This window comes from Calonectris borealis, unplaced genomic scaffold (genome assembly GCF_964195595.1).
Source record: "Calonectris borealis unplaced genomic scaffold, bCalBor7.hap1.2 HAP1_SCAFFOLD_158, whole genome shotgun sequence".
NCBI lineage: Eukaryota > Metazoa > Chordata > Aves > Procellariiformes > Procellariidae > Calonectris > Calonectris borealis.
The window spans coordinates 55,680-65,086 of record NW_027441544.1 but is presented as its reverse complement, the minus strand read 5'-3'; the positions used below and the strand labels follow the sequence as shown (position 1 = coordinate 65,086).

General features: G+C 56.3%; 1 long non-coding RNA gene across 1 annotated transcript; it reads left to right on the top strand.

Annotated features, from left to right (window-relative positions):
• The first annotated feature begins 2,199 nt into the window (after positions 1-2,199).
• Positions 2,200-6,789, top strand: LOC142077117 (uncharacterized). Its single transcript, XR_012671559.1, has 7 exons — positions 2,200-2,295; positions 3,015-4,058; positions 4,482-4,545; positions 4,930-5,103; positions 5,208-5,449; positions 6,148-6,297; positions 6,580-6,789. It is a non-coding gene; the product is annotated as an uncharacterized LOC142077117 (long non-coding RNA).
• The last annotated feature ends 2,618 nt before the right edge of the window (positions 6,790-9,407 follow it).

The window sequence follows — 9,407 nt, the reverse complement described above, 5'->3', positions numbered from 1 at the left end:
GGGGCAGCGAGGGAGCGGTTGTGTGGTGCTGAGTTGCGGGCTGGGATTCGACCACGGCACAAGGTGAGTGGCAAGCCCTGCCTGGCTAAACGCTTTAGGCTCCCCGCGTTATTCCTGCCATCTTGCGAGGCCCTCCTTGTTCTTTCCTGCTGCTTTCAAGTGCCTTGTGCTCCAGCAGCAGGCTGGGAAGGAGGGTTGTGGCAGGAGCGGCGGCTCCCTGTGACTCCTCCTCGGGCTGCGAGCTTCGCCCCGCGTGTGGGCTGCCGAGGATCGTGGGCTCTGCAGGGGCCACAGGCAGCCCGCAGAGCTTGAGGCCGAGCCGTTCCTTTCCCCCTGTGAGCATCTGGGGAGGGGGAGTGGGGGGGCTGCGGACCCCCGAGGGGGCCGAGGAGTGGGGCTGTGCATCCCGGGGGGGCCGGGGAGTGGGGCTGGGGGGGGCTGCGAGCCCTAGGGGGTCGGGGAGAGGGGCTGGAGGACTTCCGGACCATAGAGACCAGACCAGAGAGTATAGCTGGAGGACTCCCGGACCATAGAGATGGCGGACTCCCGGACCAGAGAGTACACCTGGAGGACTTCCGGACCATAGAGACGGAGGTCCAGATGCATAGAATGTACCCGGGGGACTTCCGCACCATAGAGGAAAATGTCCGGCCTAGAGAGTACAGCTGGAGGACTTCTGGACCATCGAGGCGGTCGTCCGGAGCGGAGAGTGCACGTGGGGAACTTGCGGACCATAGAGAGCAAAGTCCGGCCTAGAGAGTACCCCTGGAGGACTGCCGGACCATAGAGAGCAAAGTCCGGCCTAGAGAGTACCCCCTGGAGGACTGCCGGACCATAGAGAGCAAAGTCCGGCCTAGAGAGTACACCCTGGAGGACTGCCGGACCATAGAGAGCAAAGTCCGGCCTAGAGAGTACCCCTGGAGGACTGCCGGACCATAGAGAGCAAAGTCGGGCCTAGAGAGTACCCCTGGAGGACTGCCGGACCATAGAGAGCAAAGTCCGGCCTAGAGAGTACCCCTGGAGGACTGCCGGACCATAGAGAGCAAAGTCCGGCCTAGAGAGTACCCCTGGAGGACTGCCGGACCATAGAGAGCAAAGTCCGGCCTAGAGAGTACCCCCTGGAGGACTGCCGGACCATAGAGAGCAAAGTCCGGCCTAGAGAGTACCCCCTGGAGGACTGCCGGACCATAGAGAGCAAAGTCCGGCCTAGAGAGTATCCCGGAGGACTGCCGGACCATAGAGAGCAAAGTCCGGCCTAGAGAGTACCCCTGGAGGACTGCCGGACCATAGAGAGCAAAGTCCGGCCTAGAGAGTACACCTGGAGGACTCCCGGACCATAGAGACGGACGTCCAGACCAGAGAGTACACCTGGAGGACTCCCGGACCATCGAGATCAAGGTCCCCCAAGAGCTGGGGAGTGGGGCTGTGGGTCCTGGCGGGACTTGAGAGTGGGGCTCCCAGGGGGCTGGAAAATGGTGTGGTCGGGTGCTGTGAGCTCCGGGGGTCCTGGGGCTGGGAAGTGCTTGCAAACGCTGGGGAGGGGCTGCGAGCCGTGCGCATGCGCGGTGCCGGGGCGCTGTGCGCATGCGCGGTCCCGGGGCGCCGACTACAACTCCCGGCGTGCCTCGCGCGGGCGGGCCGGTGAAGCCGCGCGCTCATTGGTTGCGGACGGTATTTCAACGGGGCGCCGTGCGCATGCGCGGTCCCGGGGCGCCGTGCGCATGCGCGGTCCTAGGGCGCCGACTACAACTCCCGGCGTGCCTCGCGCGGGCGGGCCGGCCGGTGGAGCCGCGCGTTCATTGGTTGCGGACGGTATTTCAACGGGGCGCCGTGCGCATGCGCGGTCCCGGGGCGCCGACTACAACTCCCGGCGTGCCTCGCGCGGGCGGGCCGGTGGAGCCGCGCGCTGATTGGTTGCGGACGGTATTTCAACGGGGCGCCGTGCGCATGCGCGGTCCCGGGGCGCCGACTACAACTCCTGGCGTGCCTCGCGCGGGCGGTCCGGTGGAGCCGCGCGCTCATTGGTTGCGGACGGTATTTCAACGGGGCGCCGTGCGCATGCGAGGTCCCGGGGCGCCGACTACAACTCCTGGCGTGCCTCGCGCGGGCGGTCCGGTGGAGCCGCGCGCTGATTGGTTGCGGACGGGGCGCCGTGCGCATGCGCGGTCCCGGGGCGCCGACTACAACTCCCGGCGTGCCTCGCGCGGGCGGGCCGGTGGAGCCGCGCGCTGATTGGTTGCGGACGGTATTTCAACGGGGCGCGCGGCGGGCTCTGCACCGAGGCGGCGGCGCAGCGTGAGTGTGAGGAGCCGCGGGCCCGGGGAGCCGGGCTGTGGCGGGGGGGGGCGGTTCTGCAGGCTCCGGGGACAGGGGCTGGGGGGGCTCCAGGCGGGGGAGGGCCTGTGAGCATCTGGGGAGTGGGGAGTTGGGGGGGGGGGGGGCTGCGTGCCCTAGGGGGGCCGCGCAGTGGGCCGGGCCGGGGCGGGGGGCCGGCGGGCGGGAGGGGGGGGGCGCTTTGTGCAAACAGATCCTCCCTGCGAGTCCCCACTGTCGCCCCGTGGGGCCGGGGACCCCCCAGCCCTCCCTGCAGGCAGACTGGGGGCTTCGCGGGCCGAGTCGAGGGAGGAGCTGCTGGAGAGAGGGCTTAGAAACGGCCTTCTGCCCCCGAAACTGCTGGAGCGTTTGAAAGGGAGGGACAGGTCCACCCCAGGGCTGTTCCAGGAGCAAAAGCTGGTCCCAGCCAGCTCGCCTCTGCTCCCCCGGCACCGGGATCGGACCTTTCAGCCCCGTTCCCGAGGGCTGAAGTGAGGTGGGGGTCCCCCGGCTCTCCCCGGGGGGCAGGCGGCAGCACGAGGCGGCGGTGTCTCCCCGGTACCCGGCAAAGGGGAGCGAAACCGGCCGGCTGGAGCTCCGGGGGTGCACAGCCCGGCCCCGCACGGCAGAATCCTTCCCTGGGTTTTCACCGTTGGCTGGGTGTGACAAACAGGTTCATTTTGTGCCTCCTCTTTTCCCAGCGTCACCTTCTGCGTCACGTGAAGAAAATCCTGCGCGGTTGACGCCGCTTGCTGCTCAGGTAACGGCACGTGCGGGGCCGGGGGAGCGGGGAGAAACATTGGCGCGTTCAAGGACGCTGCAGGTGCTCCGCGTCAAACCCAGGGAAAAGGCAAATTTGTGCCGGTGCAGAAAAGCTGATGAACGGTTGCCGTTAACAGAGCGCGCGTGCCTCGTTCCCGAATCGGTCCCTGGGTAGTTACGAGCGTTTTCCTTTCAGGGAAAAGAATGAGCTTTCGCCTACGATAAATTAAGAGCTGCCTGTGACCTTCTTTAGGGTCAAGTGTTTCTCTTCTGTTTGTTCGTACTGATTTTACGGGCAGGTTGGAAATAGCCTTTTATTTTTACACGCGTAATTGTAATTTGTAGTACTACGTGGTGTCAGGAGAGTGAATTTTGGAGCACCCAGGTACTACTAGAAACGTAATGAACGAGACACGATGGAAACTGATACTTCAACTGGATTTTTACTTGATTTTTTTTTTCATTAGAGTGTTGATGGCATGTTGTCCTGTGGCTCCATCCCCATTCTGTTCAGTGGAGTCTTCAATCTAGGACTTTGAAGGAAAAAAGTTGGTCCTTCCAAAAAAGGGCTAGTCATTCATGGGATCGAGGCATAGACTTGGCGAGCCGCTTAAGTACGTGATCGGAATTAAAGCCAAATGCCGCTTCGCGTTGCTGCTGTTGGTCTTCGCTTTCATTAGTTTTCCCGCTGCTCCGTCATGGTTGGGAGCTCTGAATCATCCTTTTTTTCACTCCCTAACGCATTTTTCTCCCCAAGGAGAGGCTACGTTTAAAAGCTACTTAGTTTCCTCACAAATGCATTGGTCAGTAAAATGGAGTTAGGATGCTTGGAACCACACAAATGACACCAGTCTTACAGATCTGGACTATTTCTGAACACGTGTTCATCGCGTGCAGATGTCATCGGGATACGGATCATCTGCACTTCGTGCTCTGACGAGACGATCAGCTGAGACAGGGACGAGCTCCAAAAGAAAAGAAAGGTACAACGTCAAAGTTTTGTTTTGTTGTTGGGTTTTGCGGGGTTTTTTTGTGTTTGTGTGTTTTGGGGTTTTTTTTGTTTGTTTTTTTTTTGTTTGTTTGGTTGGTTGTTTGTTTGTTTGTTTTTCCTTAAGAGTGCGACGTTGACTGGTGGCAGCCTGCAGAGCTCTCTTGCTGCCTGACCTCTCTTTTCCTTCTCTGTCACTCCTCTTTCTAGGCAAGTGAGTTCTCGCGAAACTAAAGCTGCCAATGAGCCAAAAAAAAGGCACGGTTGTCTGAAACGTGCAGAAGCTCTAGTGGCCTGTCTCAACAACCGCACCAAAGACGATGCCAAATACTTTCTCCTCCACTCAGTTGTTCTCTTCGCGGCAAAGGAAGCTTTGTGCTAAACGTTGTTTGTTTTTTTTTCCCTTTCCTCTCAGCAGAACGTCAACTGCCGTGAAAGTACGAGACAGGTGGAAAGGATCCCTAGTGGTCTGCAAGTACGAGGTAGGCCTGTGACATGTGTCTGCGTTTTTCCTAAGGTGCTCGTAGCACGGACTTTACAGTTAACACGAGGAACGTGGCAGCTCTCCTTCTATATGATTTTTTAACGTGAAATATTTTAACGCAAATACTAAAAATAAAGGAGGTCTGTTCTGGAGCGTGGTACGCCTCTGCAAAGCTTGCTTCCCTCCGTCTGTTTTCTCTTCCTGCAAGCACGCTCTTCTGTTTCTGTGCGCTTGCTAGGAAAGGGTGCTGTGAAAATAATGTTGGACTAGAAGAGGAAAGGAACCGTTTGTAAGAGCTGGGATGTTCGGGAGAAACAGGCTTTGTTTTCACGATAAAAGCTGTATGCTTTTTCAGTCAGTCGGTGTTTAAAATGCCTTACAGGAGCACTCGAACACCTTACTGAGATGCTAGCATCTGTGCTAAAAGCAATCAAGGTCAAAGAAGCGGCGTGGACAACACGGGACAAATCGGCGTCGCTTCGGTGCGCTTTCCAGGCTTTCCCGAGAAGCGGTAGCAGCCTCGTAACTAGCGACAGAGAGTCCTGATGTGGTTTTGGTGAGTTACTGCTTCTATCGCGTCCTTTTTCCTAACCTGCAGCGCGTAATTTTGACTTTGGTTGGAAAGAGATTTTCCAGAATGGAAATCTTTCTCGTTCAAAGGAGTCGCCTTTTACGAACTTCCCATCAGAATGGATCTTCAGAGATGACGTGCTCGGCAGTAGAAGTCATCCGCAAGGAGACTTTTCGCGCTCTCTCTGGAAAAAAAAAAAAAAAGGGGTAGGTCGATTTCCTTGCACAGACCCAAGCGCAGCACGTCTTCCGATAGTCGACGTACGGCTGATCTTTGGTTCTCGGGTGTAACGGTCGAGAGATCGTAAAGACGCGTTCCTCCGCACGCTCGGGTACGGCCGACAGCGTTAGCAAACCTGCCGGTCCTTTTTGGTAGCCTGATGTATTGCAGCACCGGGGATTTGATATTCCCCACCGCCTGCCCCCACCCCACCCCCCCCCAAAAAAAAAGTAAAACCGTATGGGAGATCTCTTATCTCACTGATTTTTCTATCGTAAACGAAATTTTAAAAAGAAAGTGAAAATTGTATAACTTCCAAACTGACTTGCGTTGTTTAAACTGCAACTGCCAAAGAGCTGTAGCGTATAATTTATTAGGTGTGCTTAAGCAGTTAGGTAGTTGCTCTAAACGTTTAAAAAGAGAGGCAACTGATCGGGTTTTTTTCCCGATCTTTTGGCAGAGCGCTCTGAAGTCCTTTATTTCTGCCTCGCTTTCAGTGGCGCGTTTCCCCGGCAGTTGGGTAGCATCGGTCTCGGCGCAGCTGGCCAGGCGTCCCTCCTAGTCATGTGACGCACGCAAAACCCCTGGTCAAACGATAGCTGTGTAGTTTGGAGGTAGATAATTTAACGGTATGAATTCACAGCTACGCAATTTCAATTAACGCAAAAGGAAAATCAAATATTTTTATAGTATAAGCCTTCTCGTCGTACGTCTGTAAGCGTACGCACGCCTTTTTAGCATAAAATGAATTGCTGAGATTTGTTCTTTCTTTTTCATTTTACTCTTCAAAGTTTTACGCTTCGCTTTCAGCTTTATCGGCCAAGCGAGCGAGATGCGCAGCAGCAGCAGCAGCAGCAGCGCCAGGGCTGGAGCTGTGGCGGCGGATCCGTGAGCGTAGATGCCGATTACGGCGCGCCCTCGTCCTGCAGCCTCACGGGGTTATCTCCCGGCAGCGGTGCTGTAAGGAAGGGACGAGGCGTTTTCCGACACCAGCGAGAGCGTTTACTTCTCTGCGAAGGACGCGTTCAGAATCGCGTCAATTAGTCCTCACGCGGATTTTAAGCGTTCGAATCGCTCGAGCTTTTAAAGGCCGCGTTGTATTTCGAGCTGACCCGTTTGCCTGGCACCCTCCTTTAGCTCGACTGCTACCCTCTCCCTTGTCCTGACCGAATTCCTCTGCTGCCTTCGGTGCTGTTTTTTTTAACGTGCTGAAATAGATCCGTTGGGATTTTTGTTTTTCAGATGCCGTGCTGTAAGCGTCCCGTGGTGCTCAGGAGAGACCCCCGGCCCGGGTTTGCCTGCCGGTCGTTGGGCGTGCTGAGGGTAAGGGGCCGGCTGCCAGCCTGCGGGACGGGGGCTGAGGGGGGGCTGCAAGCGTTTGGGGGGGCCGCCCCTCCTTTATCTTTCTAGCAGAGCACCCCTTTTTGGCGGGGGTGCGTGCGTACATACGCCAACGGCATTATTAAAGTAACGAGCTGCCGGTTGGGGCCATTTCCCTCCTGTTGTGCCTTTTTGGGGGCTGAATAAAAAGGGGGGGTTGGGGGCCTGGAGGGGTGATGATGTCATTTGGGGCACCCCAACATCACCGGCGGGCTGATGATGCCGTGGAGGAGCAGGTGAGTGGGGAATGGGGGGTCATGGGGGGTCCCCCCCCCCACAAAGGGGGTCACAGCCCAAAAGTGCCTGATAATTCCTGGGGGGGTTCAAAAATTTTTAAAAACTCTAAATCTGTCTGTGAGGCCTCGAAATAGAGAAAAATCTCTCCTTGTTCTATATATTGAAAAATAATATTCCTTTATATGTATACAAGGATTTCAAAATAGGAACCTATATCTGCCCTATTATCTAAAGGATTTTAGAGCATAAAAAAATCCGGAAGACGTATATAGGGTTTTAAAATACAAAAAGAACTCCCGTCTATATAAATTAAAAAAGAAAGCACTTCCAAACGCAGAAGGGATGATATATTTTATGTATGAAGGAATTGAAAATAGAAAAAAGTCTGAATAGATACCGCTGTCTACACTTACTACGTGTTACATAGAGAGCCTAAATAGGCGTTATATGTAATCTAAGAGATGATCTATAAGTGCAAATAGATATCTAAGTCTAAAATCTAAGTCTATAAAGAGATAAGTGTAAATATACGTAAGTGTAAATAGAGAAGTCTATAAAGACATTGAAGTGTCAAAATATGTAAGTCGACAGATATCTAGTCTGAGCAGGTATTATATATAATGAGTGGGAAATCGGGGGGTATAAGTGAAACATAAATATATTCACTAAATATATAGAGAGAGAGGTATGTGTAAATACGTTAAGCGTAAACGTCTATGATAGATAAGGTTTTTAAAATGCAAAGAAACCCTGTTTATAGAAAGGATTTAAAAACTCTTCACCCCCCCCACCCCCCCGAACCACCTCTCTGTTGAAGATCCAAAAGCGCTTTCAAAAGCTGCCTCTTCCCTGTTCTCTTTTTCCGTCTTTTCCCATCCTGATTGGGGGCCGGTCCCCCCAACAGGGACTTTCCCCTGCAGGGCCGTGCACACAGAGCGGGACCTGCCGCCGTGGCCTAAAAACACCACAAAACCCCTAATTCGGGGCCTGCAAGGGGTTGGGAAAAAGAAAACCCGCATTTTTGGGGGAAAAATACCCAACTTGGAGCTCCCGGGAAAGCCAAATCCACCAGGATTTGGGCAGCCGGAAAGCAAAAAAACCCCCATTTTCATGCACAAAACGAAAAAGCAAAAATCACCAAGTTTTGTTGTGAAAAAGCGTTGAAAAACCTCCCAGTGGAATATTTTGGAAAAGGAAAAAACCCCAGCTTTGATATTATACAAAAGCAAAAAAACCCCCGATTTGGGGAAGCTTTGGGGTGAAACACCAGCCATTTGAGGGGCCCGGACCCCTGGGGTGCTGCCTGCCCCGCCAACCTGCCCGTTGCCCCCCGCCCAAACTCTGGCACCCCCCTCCCGCTCCCCCGCCCCCCACTCCCACCCCGCTCTCCCTCCTCCTGCGTTTTGGGTTTGTGCTGAGAACGGCGTCGGTGACGCGGGGCTGCGTGAGTTCCCGCTGCGCAGCGCTTGCACGGCGCCGGGGGCTGTGCTGCTCCTCGCCCCGCCCTGCCGGCGAGCGGGCTGGGGGTGCGCGAGGGCCTGGGAGGGGGCACCGCTGGGAGAGCTGACCCCGGCGGACCCAGGGGATGTTCCAGACCCTGTGACGTCAGGAAATAAAACTCGGGGGGGAGGTTGGCGGGGGGGCCGCTGCTGGGCTGCGGCTGGCTGGGCGGGCATCGGGCGGTTGGCGGCGAGCCGTTGTTTTCGTTTGTACCGCTTGTCTGTCTGGGGTTTTTCTCTCTGTTGTTTGGGGTTTTTTTTTTTTCCCCCCTTTTCCTTACGAGTGGAGTGTTTTCACTTTTGCCCTTCCAATTCTCTCCCCCCTCCCGCTGAGGGGGCAGCGAGGGAGCGGTTGTGTGGTGCTGAGTTGCGGGCTGGGATTCGACCACGGCACAAGGTGAGTGGCAAGCCCTGCCTGGCTAAACGCTTTAGGCTCCCCGCGTTATTCCTGCCATCTTGCGAGGCCCTCCTTGTTCTTTCCTGCTGCTTTCAAGTGCCTTGTGCTCCAGCAGCAGGCTGGGAAGGAGGGTTGTGGCAGGAGCGGCGGCTCCCTGTGACTCCTCCTCGGGCTGCGAGCTTCGCCCCGCGTGTGGGCTGCCGAGGATCGTGGGCTCTGCAGGGGCCACAGGCAGCCCGCAGAGCTTGAGGCCGAGCCGTTCCTTTCCCCCTGTGAGCATCTGGGGAGGGGGAGTGGGGGGGCTGCGGACCCCCGAGGGGGCCGAGGAGTGGGGCTGTGCATCCCGGGGGGGCCGGGGAGTGGGGCTGGGGGGGGCTGCGAGCCCTAGGGGGTCGGGGAGAGGGGCTGGAGGACTTCCGGACCATAGAGACCAGACCAGAGAGTATAGCTGGAGGACTCCCGGACCATAGAGATGGCGGACTCCCGGACCAGAGAGTACACCTGGAGGACTTCCGGACCATAGAGACGGAGGTCCAGATGCATAGAATGTACCCGGG